We start from the raw sequence: 16431 nt of genomic DNA, 5'->3' as shown, positions 1-16431 counted from the left end.
ATCCTTGTGTTGGCGGTCTGGCGTATTTCCGGCTTGACTATAGGGTATTGGCATCAGCCTTGCAATTTTGGTCACGGAGTGCTAATGCTGGAGCTGCAACTTTGGACACGGAATGCTGATGATGGCGCTGTAACTTCGGCCATGGATTGTTGATGCTGGCGCTGCTGGCTTGGCCATGGTGATGGGTGTCATGGAACATTGATACTACGGGCACAGGTTCCTTCTTCTGGACGTGGCCCAAAAGGAAACTTTCTTCTGTTCGAATTCAAAAGTGTTACATACATAAAAGGCGTCGCCCGTCTTTCATTCCTTGCTCCATCAGTTTTGCTTCTGTAGCGGTTGCTTCATCGGCTTTGCTTCTGTAGATATTTCTCCATCGGCTTTGCTTTTTTTAATATCTCGTATCTAGATCTTTAATATACGGTAGGCCAAAGATTTTTTTTCTTCTCAGGTTTCATCAGTCTGCATGATATAAAAGACTACGTTAAGCCTTTTATTTCATATAGATCACCATAGAATTGCATCCATCTTTCTTCCAGGTATTTTTCCATATAATTTCGTAGCTCCTCTTTTATCTTCTTTTACCACATAGGTTGTTGATGCAGGCATAATGCTTCTTTGCAGTATATAATGGGAACTCCTGAAAATGATCATCCTTCCGATTCTTCGGAGAAAATATTTGAAGTTGACAAACCCAGGGTTTCTGCACATGAAGAAGTACTGAAAAAAATTGATCCTTTGTTTCGTGAAGCCGGCCGGATCATACGAGGTATGCCTCACTCTCATCTATGTATTGTTCGGATGCGTGCTCAATATTTCATGTCTTTGGTCAATATGGAATAAAAGTGGAGACATGATGAAGCGTCCCAGTGTGTTAAGGCATGTAAACCCGACGAAACATCTCAGCAACCTAGTGCTAGGGCCGAAAGATTGGCCGCTCGACTGAAGCGGAGAAGGATCGAGCCTAAGAAACCCCAAGTCTAGAGTAAGTTCAATTATCATGTTCATGACGGCATCGTAATCCTTGACTCTGATGTTGACGAACCGGAGTATCCTCAAGAGGCTGTTGGAGCAGTTGCTAAGAAGGATTCCGGCGCGGACCAGGATACCGAAACTGTTATTGAAGAGGCTTAAGCGACTGTTGAGGATGCTATTGAAGCATCCATTGGAGAGGGTGCTGAAGCAAATGTTGGAGCCGTTGGAGAGACTGCTGAAGCAAGTTTTGGAGATGGCGCTGGAACAGGCTTTGGAGAGAATGCAACAACTGAGGATGCTGAGGTAGCCGCTGGAACGGCTTCCGGAGGTGATGTTTGCTGCCATAGAGGGTGTTGGCGTAAGTGTTTAAAGGAACCCTAGTGGAGGCGTTGTTGACCCTGGCGGTTAATATTGACAACTAGTTTTCCCATTTTGTGATTTCCTTCCATAGAGAAAACAGTCTTTTCGTAGCTTGTAGATGTTTTTGATACTTCAGTTTTTTTTTGTCCATGTGATTGGAGCCATGCTTCACCGAGTAATATTCTTTCATTTATGTTGCTATGATAATTTCATATCTTCAATTGGATGAATGAATAAAATCCCCGAAAGAATCCCAAAAACCCCTTTTTGCGAAAAACGAGTTTTTCATTCCTCCGTAGCGATTCAGCAGATGGGAAGCCAAATCACATAAATAGCGCAACAATAATGCTAGTATGTGTGTCGTATTCTCTTTGTTTAGATACTTCCATAGCAACGCCCCACACGCCGTTGGCAACAGTAACTCAAAACAGGGGAAAAACAGTGGCGATAGTTAAGGATTTGACCAACCTTTTATTGGATCTTCCCTTGCAAATTATATCGGACGTTCATGACATGCCGCATGGGTATGCAGCAATGTGAGCCATCATAAGATGGGAAGCACGTCGTGGGCGGAAGTCGAGGCTAGATGCTCTTGAAGGAAGGTGTCTGTGCCGTCACTTGATGATCTTCTTCCGTGCATATTCCCTTCTTCAATATTTTTTTTTGACTAAGATATTTCGTGTAGGGTTTCCAATTGATGGGTAATGGCTCTATGAGGGTTTGGATTTACTTGGTATTTTCCCGTTAAGATGATTCAGGAAAACTTAGTTTTTAAGAAAAGATGCTCTTAATTGAAATTGAAACCCTAATTATGAAGGCAAGCAGTGCAATCATTTTTATAGAAATTACAAATATCGCATGAAAGGGGAAATTTCTGAAGGAAATACTAAAAGGAAAACGCTGGAGGAGAAGGTAGCACATCGTTTTAGGTATTGAAGGGCTTGAGACATCGTGAGTGAATTGTTACACCTTCCAATTTGTCGGTATTGATGAGTTTGCAGTAACCACCTAAGATAACATCTTCCACCAGGTATGGCTCGTTTTCCTTTTCTGTAGGAAAATCAGGTTGAGCGGTTACCTTCACTGTTACATCTTCAACTTGAAATGTGGTCACCTTGACTACCATGTCTCCATTTTGAAACGGGTTTGGGAGTTGTACAACCGCTTGGTTTTTGAGCTCGTTATCTTTGATTGAGGCAACTTCTAAATTTTTGACGAAGCACTTGAAAGGCCCAGCACCCCATTCACATATCTTAGTGACGCCCGGGTTGATAACTGGACCGAGTCCCCATGCCTGGCCGAGAGGAGAAGTGACTGGGTGAAGAAAGGGTTGTTCAATAAGACTTACTTGTGTTCGGAATATATGGATGAACGTCGACGGGATTTCTCCAGGTAATTGAGTTACATTGGTAAGTTGTTGATACAAAAACATGTAATCTTCAGGGTTGGATGGCTTGTTGGAAATTCTTTCGGGTATTGACACCGACAGAGGGGATACTCCTAATTTTGCTTTATTTCCATGTACCCACGAGGGCCCCAGAAATGTCATACTTTGGGCATTCTTTGACAATGTAGAATTTGCCGTGTGTTAAAGCATTTCCCACCTTGATTTCGAGATTGATGTAGCTGTAAGCGTTCATTGCTTCTCCTTTCGGGTTTTTGACCACAATTGGGGAGTGAGTAGCCTCTCGCTTTGAAACCCCCGCAGATCTCAAAGTCCTGATAGTAACAATGTTGAAGTCAAAGGCCGCGTCGATTAGTGCTCTATCGAACTCGACATCCTTCAGGTGAGCGGTGGTCAGCAGTCTCCAGTTGCACTTTACAACAATGTTTCCCGAGAGAGGTTGGGATTCGGGAGCAGTTTCTTCGACAGAAAAGAGTCGCCTTCCCGACACGATGCGGTTGAGGGATGTAAGTATATATTGACGCTGCGCTTTGGAGAAATAAAAGATTTCACACACACGTTGCATCATGGACTGCACCATCTTGTGGACAGATTCCCCAGAAAGCATACAACTTCTGACTGGAAGGGGATCTCTGTGAACTCCCTCATTGCCTAGTTTTAGTTCTCCCGCCTCCACCTTCTCCTTGAAGATGCGTTTCAATCTATTGCATTCATTGGTCGGGTGATGGACGAATCTGTGGTAGGGGTAATACTTGGGATTTGTCATTTCCTCTTCAGTTGGTGGACGCCTGATAGGAGGCATCTTGATGGCATCATCTTGAATCCATGCTTCCAAGAGTTCAATTATCTCCTCGATTGGGAAAGGGAAATCCAGGACAGCTTCTCAGGCTTCTTGGTGTTGCACAGGAGCTTTAGTCGCGGCCTTTCGAGGTGGAGCCGCCTGATGTGCTGGTGCTGCACGCTTCGGTAGTTGTTCTGCTGCTGGAGCTTCCCTTTTTCCTCCTTCTCCTACCACGCTAACAGAGGGTCCAGTGTTATATTTATTGTTGATGGGGCGCCTGTTTCCTCGAGTTTCGCGTGCGTCTTCACTCTTGGTCGGCCTGGTTCTTTCTAACAATACTGGTGTTGTTGTGGCCGACCGCTTAGCGGCTTCATGAAGTTCAGAGAATGTCTGGAAGCGTAGATTCTCCATTAAGGCGCGGTAAATGGGAACCATGCCATTGATGCAAGACCCCACCAATTGTTCCTCAGTCACGTTTGAATCGTGACAATCCACTGCCTGAATTCTGAATCTTTTGACGTAATAATTTGGATGTTCATTGTTTCGTTGGAACATCCTTCCTAAGTCTGAAAAGATTATTTGCTCAGACACAAAGAAATACTTCTTGTAGAAAGATGCAACCATCTCACACCAATTGGATATGTTGTTTGGCGGAATGTTGTTGTACCAGGTGTACGCTCTTCCAGTAATTGACTTTGAAAATTCTTTCAAGCAGAGGACATGATTGTATTCGTGCTCACCCAAGGATTCTAAAAATCGAGAGATATGTTCACGCACATTACCAGTGTCGTCATAAAGAGATAATTGGGGAGAATAATATCTCATCGGAAGAGGAACTCTTTGCACATCAGGAGGATACGGAGGTTGATGCTGGTGCATGTCCACCGGGTTTTCTCTGTCTCGATTCCGTAGAAGTCGTTCCAAATCTTCACGTGTGAAGAAATTGGATGGATGATTCCTCTCCAACGGGCGGGCCTCTTCATCTACAATGGTGCGCCCTACTGAGGTACTGGCGCCAGGGTATTAAAAGTGTTCCTCATTGTCTCTTGTCGGCATGGTTCATGCGGTAACCGCTCCGTTAGTGTCTTGAGGAAAGTAAGTACCTCCTTATGAGTTGAAGCCATGTCCGTCTGAGCCTTATCAAGAACTTCATGTCTTTCCACCAAATCAGCAATGGTGATAGGGGGTTTGCCTCCTCTGGTTCCTCCAGTCTCTCTTCTCGATGGTGGAGTCGCGACGGCTCTGGTGATAACTGGGGGCGTCACGCTTGAAGAAATATTGGGGATGGCGGCAGCGGCTCTGGCCCTGGTGATCGTAGGTGTAACACCTGAGGGAATGCTTCATGTGCCGCTGGTGCCGATCATGCTGACAGGTGGTACATTGATGCCACTGGAAGGGACGTTGATACCAAGGGCGTTCTCAGCGCTGGTGGAATCAGGGCTTGTTGTTAATCCGGATCTGAGCTCTACCATCTAGAAATTGGGATTGAAAAAATTAAATTAAAAATTGAAATTGCAACTGAGAGATTAATCTCCTACTGTGGTCGCCAGTTGTTTATGGGTAAAAACTGTTTCTGCTGGTTTTGGTAAATTTGGGTGTGTGGGTGAGAAACAAATCCAAACCTAAAAAAAATGCACTGCACGGGAGTACTTTAGATTCGAGAGATCAATCTGTACAATCCTTGCCTAAACCAAGAAATGGTCGTTCCAGTCTTGCTTCGGTCACAAAGTGAAGGATAAGGGTTGGTCTTAGGAAGGAAATCGAAGAAGGTGTTGAGCTCAGAATGGTTAATTCTGAAGGTGTGGCTATTTCATGACCTGTATCAGAATTTGGAACTGACTTTTGGAATGAAAGCTATCGGTTCTTTGATATTTTTCTGGATACTGTGTTGTTTTTCTCACCAAAACTTGTTGTTTGATGGAAAATAGGTAAAACCTATTTATACAAGTCATAATTGAATACACCCTGGTCTCGTAGGAAGTGGGAGTGATTGAGTAATGGAAGAGTGGAGTAATGTGTAACTTCCAGAAACCACGCCTCCACTACGAAGGAAGCGGGTTCGTTTACACCCACTGCTTCTTTCCTCCACTAACTGCCCTGTTTTCCTGACACTTTCTTATGATGGACGTGTTGCAGGCCGCACGCTGTAAACCGCCAGGCCAATACCCTGATGAGCATCCCCCAGTTTATGACATGTTTGATATCTCGAGTGTTTTCGTGAAAAACATGTAGCAGATTGCTACGTGTGGCAAGTCAAAGTCAATAGACTTTCCATAGGAAAATAACATGTGATGTTATTAGGCTTGCCTTGGCTGGCCGCCTAAAACTTGCCACAGGCCTGTCAATTCGATGGAGAATTTGGACGGCTGAGATTGTAGCTTATGAGAAAGGAGGGCCATTGATGATGGTCACATCCTATTGTATAACAAAGTGGCGCCATTGGCATAGTGGCGCCTGGCGTATCCATGGTATAGCGGCATGCCAGTGGCATAGCCGTGACAACTGTTTTGGCGTATTGGTGTTAGACCCAAATATGGCTCCGGCAACATTGGCCCTGTTTCTAAATTAAACTTAAGGCCTTAAAAGAATCACTTGACCTAGTTGGCATGGCGAGTTTAACTAAATTAAGGTTTGGCGTATCGAAATCTTTATTAGTACGTGAGCTGCGGCACGATGACGTGTCTGACATAGTTAGTGCATGCCAGTGGCATGATGGTGCAAGTAGCGCCTGACGTAGCCATGGACGCTAGATTTTGGCACATTGGTGTTAGACCCAAATGTGGCGTGGCAAAATTGGTCTTGTTTCCACATCAATCCCAATACTCTGGTAAACGTTACTTGGCTTGGTTGGTGTAGCAACTTTGCCTAAATTAGGGTTTGGCATGCCAAAACCTTAATTATTGCATACAACATGCGGCATGTGGACGTGGCGCATCGATGTTTTGTGCAAATGGTGCCATAGCCACGCCAAAGGAACCATAGCCAGGCCATCATGTGGAAACGACCACAACAGTAAGGATTGTCGCGGGTGGCTATGATATGGCGTCTTTATTAGGGTTTCATGGGTCCCGCACGGCTCGTGGCATGTTGTGGGGCTCGAAGTGGCATAACTTGTACCACGACTGGAAATTAGGGTTTCGACCATGCAAGTTTCGTGTTTCTGGTTAGGATAACCACATTGACGTCTGTTATGACGTTGGCCACAAACAGAAGATGGGTTGGCACGTAAGTGCACTATTTATGGTATGTTTCCACGTTCGGCATGCTTCTGTGGAAAAGTGGCACGTCCGGCACTTTGGGCATGCACGTTTGGCATGCCTGTTAGGGCATTGGCGCAACTTTGGAAAGCCAATTTGGTATTGGCGCAATTTTTCCTCTCTTTTTTAATACTGTGGCAGGTTTAGAGCAACCTGATTGGTCGAAAAAGAGAGGGGGCATGGCCACACTTTCGGTGTGGGTGTGGAAAGTTTAAAGCGACTTGATTGGTCGATGGGAAATAGGGCCGACAAGTATGGGCCCAACCACAACTTATGTGTGTGTGGCGGGTTTAAGGCGACCTGATTGGTCGAGGGAAATAGGGCCGGTTAGGCAACATGGGGCGTGGACAATGGTGAATGGCGCCGGCTGGCCTAAGGCATGGACACGCCTCCCTTTGCTGCGGCTCCTATTCTGCGGCTCCTTTATTTCTTGTTTTCTGATTCTGGGCAAGATTTTGCACCTACTAATCCATGGAGGATTAATTACCTAGTTTGCTTAGGATTAATTTCGACAGGTTAGGTCTGATATACTGTGCAAGGCACAAAACCCTAATTTTGCAAATTAATCAGGGTAATATCTGGATCCTCTGAATTATCACAAAATTGATCGAATTCTATGTGTTGACACAAAGTTCTTTAAGTTCATTGCCAGATAGCAATACGCTCCTGATTGAATACTTTATGCAAATACCTTATCCTTGATACTTGGAAATTCGTGTTATTCTGCTGCGAGTGAACACAAATTGTCATGCCATATCAATATTAAGGGTTCAGCCGGAGAACATAGCACAATAGATATTCAAAAAAACTTATATTAACTGAATAATACAGGAAAGGTGCCAATTTACAGAATATCTGGGATTGTTGCTACATGCACCATTCTGGATAAATTTCATATATATATTGAGTTGCTCAATAAATGCGCCATTGAAGAGGTTGAACACTCATCACTTTCACATGGATTTGTCTCTTTGCAGAGTGACGGTTTATTAAATGCAGGGTTTTACAAATTTAGCCCTGAACTAAAAACCACCATCAACAACATCATAAGTTGTCCATATTTTACTGTTAAAATATTCCATTTAAAGTATTCATCATATTAGTCATTCACCTTCCAAATGAATATTCCTTCATCCCATATCTCTAGCGCACAACACTACTTCCAACAAAGTTAATGCTTCTATTAGGGCATCGCTAGGTCAAACTCACAATTTCTGGTATGTCAAGCTTGTTGTCATTTTAGTTGATCAAAATTATGTCTTGATTTATTGTCTACTAAAGTCAGTATCGGCCTAGTAATAAAGCACGGTAGTTGAGTATCAAAATTCACCAATCGACCTTGAGGACCGAAGATGACGTCAACGGAAACTTCATCAGTATAGGTATGTGAAGACTGACTATCCTATTTACTCAGATTATCTACCATTTTATCTAATGAAACGAGTCATATGACTTTGGTATAATGATGAACATCACAACTATGGAGTAAGTCAAGTTAGTTCTTAAAGTTCACAAATTGTTTTACCAATTCACAAACTTGAACTTATAAATATCAAGACTTGATTTTTAAATCTCGATTAACTCGTGTACATGAACTGATTTTCTCAGTTCGCGAACTAGTCGATTTTGTAATAGTACTGAACAATATTTAATTCAAAGGTACAGCACTGATTCATACATATCGTGAACTAGATGATTTTGAATGTTTCATGTACACCTTTTGTTTTCAAGTATACAATTTTTTTTGAAAGTTTGGGAACTTGCCAATTTCAAAAGGTGCTTGAGTTACGAGATGACTTTGAGTTCACAAATTGTCTTGACAATTCACGAACTGATTCGGTCTTGTGATATATACTTTACTTATTTTTGACGATTCCATGACTACTTAATCGTAGCTCTTTGGAAAACCACTTGGTGCATTACGTATACCTACGATTACACACATCTTCTTTGTGATTTAAATCAAACTTCTAGCATGCTTTTATGCACAATCCATATGGAGAAGTTTAGCTTTCTTGAATACAATGAAATTCATAAGCATGAAAACTAGTTTGCTCACTTTCTTTATGTAACATTGTTTATCAATATAAATAGAGGATTCCTTGCTCACTAGAATACTAATCCTGGAACTTCTGTGTCTTAGTTACTGCTGGAGTCGTCCTTTAAAAAACTAGGTTTCTTCTGCTGAAACTGTATCAGGTTACGACTTCGAAAAACTTCACTAAGGGATTCGTGAAACCTGATCATACTATCTTTTACTTGATATTTCTTGTTATTTGTATCATGTTCTTATTGATCTTTTAATTTACGAGTTGTAGATCAGGAACGAGATAGATAGAAATCACAAAGTACTCCTCGTCTCAGAACTTTAAGATTCCATAAGATAAATATCTAAATCACTTCTGGTTTGTGCAGGGTGATAGAGATCTAGGCTTCTCTTTGATTAGAGTTTAAGTGTACCATATCCTTGAGATTTGTTGGACTTGTTTTGTTGCAAACAGATGTCCAGACCTTGATTGAAATATATCTTAATGGAACCAAATAGGCTTTCTGTTAGAGGAATAATATTCATAAAGTATTCACTTAGGTTGAAGTAACTCCTAGGATTGTAAAAGACGCCGGCTAGGGGAATCGTATTGCGTGGGGTCTTGTGAGATATAAGAAACGTAAAGGAGAACACCTAAAGCTGAATTGCTCACAAGGCCGATTCGGCCTCAATTACATTCCAGTCAGATGTGTGATAGTAAGATAATGTCTATAGCGGCTTCAATTTATGGACTAGGTCTTGGGATTTTTCTGCTTTATAGTTTTCCTTATTAACAAAATTTCCAATATCTTGTGTTATTTCCTTTCCACACTATATTGTTATTTTTATAATAGAAATATCACAAGTGGTACATTAGATAACCTACACGGTTTTTAAGCCTAAAACACTGTATAACTACTATAAGATTTATTTTTGAGAACTCGTATCTTGAAAGAAAGATTACAAGACTTTTCTTGTTGGAATTCGGTTGTGTAATAGTTCGGATACATACGAGGTTATTACTTGGATATTGATTTTTGAGATCGTCCAAGTTAATCTTGTCTTCATATCAGGTATCAGATATTCATCGTTGATCTGTGCTAACGATTTGTGACAAGTTTTTCCATACAAGTTTCCGAATAAAAATTTTGGTACTTGGTACCTTGTCTTTTTCAGCTTCTTCCTGTTCTGGATTTATGGCTTGGTTGTTTTCTTCGCACTCCATTGTAGTTATCTAAAGAGTTTCTACAGATTAGAGTTAATTCTGATAAGTTGGTTGAACCAATATGCGATGCATCATAGTTAATTTTATTTATTGATGGATCTGGTGCTTCCCAGGTATATTCTGCACTGTTGCAGATTCACTTGTCTGGGTATTATTCAAACTCCATTCCTGCAAATGTGAGATAGTAGTTCTTGAAAATTCAGTTCTTTTTTCCTGCATTGTTCTTGAAAAGCAGTTCTATTTCCCTGAACAATGATGGTTTTTAGGTTAATTTTGGTCTTCCAAGGAAGAATATGATTAATGACGTTTTAGATATTGTTAGATCATTGCTTGGTTTAACCTACTGGCATTGGTAGGTCAAGCCAGATATCAAATTTAGATGGCAAAACACATTCTTGATTTAGTATGCTAAAGTCGGTTTCAGACTAGATTAGTTAGGTACTAGAGTTTAGAATCAAATTTATCCTTGAATACCGAAGACTGTGTTAGAGCATAGCTCAAGCGTTGGTATGTCAAGTTTGGTTGTCATGTTTTAGTGAACTAAAACTCATTTAAAGAGTCGCTTGATTATGTACTAGAGTCAACTTCGTATAGGTTAGCTTGAAAGTATTAGGATATGAGACATTACAAGTATTGCGAAGAATTGAATAAGTAAGGAGATACAACGACAAAATAATCCTTCCACTTGAGGTTAGTGATATTTGACTTGAACTATTTCATTCCCTAACGTATCTTTCAAGTCGCGCATATTGAAAACATAACTGCGAAGCATGAATGATTACACTCTAGTTAGACGTAGTATTAAGGAATACAATATAAAGTATAAGAGATTTTCGGTTTGGAAAAGGCATTTCCAGGAATTACGGAAATCGAATCTGAAATATATTGCATATCTTGAAGAATATTTTCGGTTTTGGAAATTCCTTGGTGTCCAAACTTCTTTGGTCTATAAATACCAAAGTTTGAATTCTAGCAAACTAATCTTCAGAGCCAACAAAACTACCTAGTTGTGTTGTTACTGGTGTAGCCGCCTATTCCGAGAGGAAAGTAACCTAATTAGGCGAAATTTCTTACGGCCGCTCAGTTTAAAGACTTCTTTGGGATTGAGGAGCTCTATTAGTACCGTTGGTGGGAAACTAGATAATTGCGGTTTATTATTAGTTTTCGATTGATTTGATTGACTAACGGTTGTTGAACTTTGATTGCACCTAGTTTGTTTATGCTTGAGAATCTTCTCTTCTGATATAAGATTCACTCAAACTAGATCGAAGTTTTGACGGGGATCTTTAGACTGTTTGTAGTTCTAAAGACGTCTTGTGATAATCCATTGTTAACAGACTCCGTTCTGTGCGTGATTGACCACAAAAGATTCAAGTTAATTGTGTGCATGTGTTTATTGAAGATTTGAAAACAAAGAAGACTTTGAAGATTTATGATTTGGGTTCATAATCTTTGGTGTGCACAATACTTGTTTCGGTTAAAGAGGATCCAACTATAATCAGTTTATCCTTGTGGTAGATTGGATTGATTAGTTGGGTAGATCGACATCAATACGTTTCTTTGTGATTCAAAGTATTGATTGAAAAATCTAGACGATTACTTCGGTAATTGTTAGTAGATAGATCTAAGGACCTGACAAAGGAGTTTATTGAGATAAACGGAAGAGCCTTTTGTCGAACTCACAACACTTGGTTGAAAAGAGTTGATACCAAACAGATTTGTTGTTTCTTTACTGTTTGGAATACGAACCAAAGAAATTGTTCCAAGTATGTGACTTATTACAAGTTGGAGGCATGAGAATACAGACGGAACTAGGTGAACTATAGGTTTAGTTGCTTGGTCTCAACTATACGAAGTTGGTTTGATTTTGTAAGCGGGTTAATCCTGAGAGTGTTCAATTCTGGACAAGGTCCCGGGGTTTTTCTGCATTTGCGGTTTCCTCGTTAACAAAATCTTGTTGTGTCTTTTACTTTTCTATTTCCGCAATTATAATTGTTTTTATTATAATTAGAAGTAAAATACACAAACGTTAATTCCTATTTACTTGATAGTAATCCTATTGTGTTTGGTTAAGTCTGAACCTCTTATCAAGTAAACATACTTCGTTGTTGTATTGTCTTGATCTCGTATCCATAGACGATCATACGAAGTGTGAACCGATTTGTTGTATTGTCTCGACTCAATCCATAGACAATCACTTTCGGAGAAAGAACTTATAGGTAGGAAAAGTTTTAGCTTGAGGTATATTTGGGTACCCTCGCCTTTTCAATTGGTATCATAGCAGGCAAACACGAAAAGATCTAACAATCTGTGTTTGGTGCGATCCAACCTATAAGAATGAACTCGAGTTCTCATGAATCGACTTCAATTAACGTACCGCCAAGATTTGACGGAACAAACTATCTATGGTGGAAATCTTCTGTGAGATCTTTTCTTCAGTCACGAGACTTTAATACTTGGCTATTAGTCGTCGATGGTTATATTCGTCCAAAGATAGAAAATTTGATAATTGAGTTTAAACGCTTAGTAGATTTTTCAAACGAAGAAAAGGCTCTTGCGAAGCAAAATTCAAATGGTTTGAATGCTATAATACATGCTGTAAGTCGTGATCTACAACATCATGTATCAACATGTCAAACTTCGAAAGAATCTTGGGATAATCTTCCGATCGTATTCGAAGGAAACACTTCAGAGAAAGAATCTAGACTTCAAACTATTACATCCGATTGGGAAAACCTTTGAATCGATGACAACGACACTTTTGAAGAGTTTCATCTTAAACTCTCTGAGATAATTAATGCCTCTTTCTCGCTTGGAAAGACTATCTTTGAGAAAGATATAGTGTGCAAAATTATCAGATCGTTGCCACCAAGATATGATTCTAAGAAGCATGCAATCATAGAAGAAAATGATCTTTCAACTCTCTCACGAAGCACACTCGTTGGAAAGATAAATATCTTCGATCATGAATCACCGTATATTCAAAGTAAAGGAATCGCTTTTAAAGCTGCAAAAATTCCGAGAAATCCATTGGAGAGGAATAGACAGATAGATGATTCAGACGAACAGATTGCAGATAATTCTGATGATGAAATTGAACAATCATTATTATTTATTACTAGACAGTTTCGAGATCTCATAAAGAAACAAAATAAGAGATTCATAAAGGATACTCATCAATCTTCTCACCCACATGATCGAGTTCCCGTCAAAAAGGATCATGAAGAGGATGATGAATATCATCCGCAGTGCTTTAAGTGTAAAGGGTTTGGTCCAATTGCTAAAGACTGTCCCAATCTTAAGAAATACACTAGAAGCAAGGCTATGGCTGTAACTCTAGATGAGATCTCTGATTCATATGATTCTAAAGAAGAGGAAACAACTAATATTGCATTAGTTGTGTAAGGACCCTCAAGCTCGTCAATGCTATTTGACTGATCAAGAGATGATCAAGAGACGTCTTAGCCGATAATAACTCGATTATTTTAACACGAACACTAATTAATGGAAATTAATCTAACAACTATCTAGATACGAAATTAGTACTGCTGGATAGATCTCTAAAAGTTACGCAGAGTGGTGTTCTCGAACATGTCATTCGGATACTGGACGAAGAAGATATCATCAAATTCGTAAGGAGGGTAAATTAGTCTTTCTGCATATTAGCCGACCTGGTCTGCCCATATCAAGTGATGGATGCCTTTATAGATTTTTTTGGACTTATCTACACCAAATAGAGAAGAGTTCGTTATCTTTTTCTTTTCTTTCTCTTTCTTCTTCTTTCTCTTCTTTCTTCCTCCGTTCTTCTCCTGCGATGATTATGAGAATAGAAATAGTGGTATTGAGATCAAAGGAAGAAGATACAGATCGAGTAATAACGTATGTTGGTAGTATTTTTTATGATTAATGATTCAGTTTTGATAAAAACGTGTAACAGAGAATCAAAGTTAGGGTTTTTGGATTTGAGTTTGGGTCTGTGAGGAACTGATGATGATATCGAGTTGAGGATATATGCATAAGAAGAGGTTGTTTTTTAGTTGTTTCTTTTGATATGTTTAAATGGAGAATCGAAGAATTAAGGATCTGTAAAGAAATTAGGGTTCATGGAGGAAATAGAGGAATTTGATAAATTAGAAATATGGGTTCGATTTAGACGATTCTGATTGATATTTGATTTGGGTGCTGAATTAATCGAAGGGTTAGGTTGAAATTAGAAATCATATCAAGTTTCAGGTGATGAATTATGTCTTAGTGAATTAGGGTTTGATTTGTAAATTCAGAGGACGAACTAGAAGATGAAATTGAGGATTTTACTGAGTTTATGGATCAAAGAGAGATAATTCAGAGATTAGTAAAGAGTTAGGGTTCTTAATAAAATGAATATTTTGGGTTCTTGAGTTTGGATTGCTGATGGAAGAGATGGGACTCATGGTGCGTAATTAGACGAAGAGGAGGACTTCTGTGTTTGTTGTTGAGGTAATATATCTTTACTCAATTTAAGGCTGTTATATTTATTGAAGTATGGTTGTTTTGATGTTTATAGTAATTAGATGTTGATATGTTATCTTCGATTGGGTTTTGTAAAACCAGAACAAAGAATTGGTTACAGTGATTTGAAGCTACAGAAGAAAAGAGTTGAGTATTGCTGCTGTATGAATGTTACAGGGGTTGAGTTCATATGAGATGATGTTGCAGGGAACTAGTGTATTGGTTGTGAAGTTGTATTGGTTTTGAAGTAGTCTGGTAATTGAATTGAAGGTTTTTGTTGTGTTGCTATAAACTGATACATATGAAGAACATGAATGAGATAGTGTATTTATTGTGCTTAAATGGATAAGTTGTATGTGATTAGCAGTTAGTGAGTTTGGTGGTTGGTGGGCCCGAAAAAGTGTGTAAATATGAAGAGCAATGAAACGCGGGCCTACAGTAATACCGCAAGTGCACGGTCGTCGGTTGTAGCTCGTGCAAGTACGGGTCGATCCACAGAGACTGGGGGTGTTTGGAGTTTCTAGCTATTTGGGCTCTAAATTGCTATTGGGCTTCTAATTGTGCTTTGGGCTTAGTGGGTTTTTGTAACAATGAAATGGTTTTGGGCTCAGTGGGATTTTGGATTGACTGTGAACTTATGGGCTTTTGGTCTTTTGATGTGAACTGGGCTTGGTAACAGTGAACTGGGCTTGGTAACAGTGAACTGGGCCTTAGGCCTTAACCTGAACTGTGGCTGGGCCTTGAACTAAACTTTGGTCTTAGCTGAGCCAAGCTCAGTTGCAGCAGCAGCAGTGCAAAGGGCAGGTGCTCAGCAGGGAAAGGGAGAGCAGGAGCTGTTCAGGCAGACACGGTAAAGCAGGCTCTAGGCAGACAGGGCACTAAATCACACAGGACCAAGGATGGCATTTACAATGACATGTACAAAGAAAAAGTGACAATGGTATATACATGGAAGCAACACAGGGCAAAAGGATGCAAATTTACAATGGCAATGAAGATGGTAGTGAAATAATGAGACAATGGATGATAAAACAAAAAAACACAAGAAAACAGATACAAATACAAAACACAAAACAGGTGACAGAACAATGAAACTAAACAAGAACAATGGAACCAAGGCCAAAGCCAAGGGCAATGGCAGGGGAGCAAAACTACATATACAAAACAGAGAAACAACACAACTAGGTTATGAATCCACCTTGTGACCTAGCCAGATAGTGTAATTCTATGTTAAATCCATGTCCCTAATGGAGCTAGGGGAAGGTTCAAGCCTGCCTATGTTCCAGGGTATACATAAATGGAATGGAAGGAGAAGAAGCTTGCTCAACTGTTTACTCCTAGCATTGACTGTCTTTTGACAGCACAATCAATCACAAGCACAGTTGAGCACTAAATTCCTCCATTACTCAATCAACTCAATTTACATGAATTATAACCTAGCATTCCACCACTAACAGTGACTTAAGGCATCATCTCAGCCTAGCTATACACATACACATGTGAGCTCACATAACAGCAACAAAAACAAAACAATTACTAAACAGAGCATTGAACTGATCATAAACAAACACAGAAGACATAAAACAAAAACATGAACTGAATTGAAACTAAATAAGAGCAATGGAATAAACATGAACTGAAACTAAATAGAATTGAAACATGGAATAAAAACAAAGACAGTTGAAAATTAAACACTAACCCTTGAGACACTGGCTATTCCAGTGCTCTTGGGTGACACACTGGCTAATCCAGGCATAATTCATTACACACACCACAGTCCCCTTTTTATACCCAATTACATAATTAGGGTTTACACCCTTTTCACCCAAAAATTCCCAAAACAGTAGACATTAGGGTTCTACCTAATGTGACAGAAAATCACAGTTAGGTTCAATTACCTACCCTATATCACCC

Source organism: Papaver somniferum, chromosome 2 (genome assembly GCF_003573695.1).
Source record: "Papaver somniferum cultivar HN1 chromosome 2, ASM357369v1, whole genome shotgun sequence".
NCBI classification, from domain to species: Eukaryota; Viridiplantae; Streptophyta; class Magnoliopsida; order Ranunculales; family Papaveraceae; genus Papaver; species Papaver somniferum.
The sequence above is the reverse complement of the archived record's forward strand: the minus strand, read 5'-3'. Positions refer to the sequence as shown.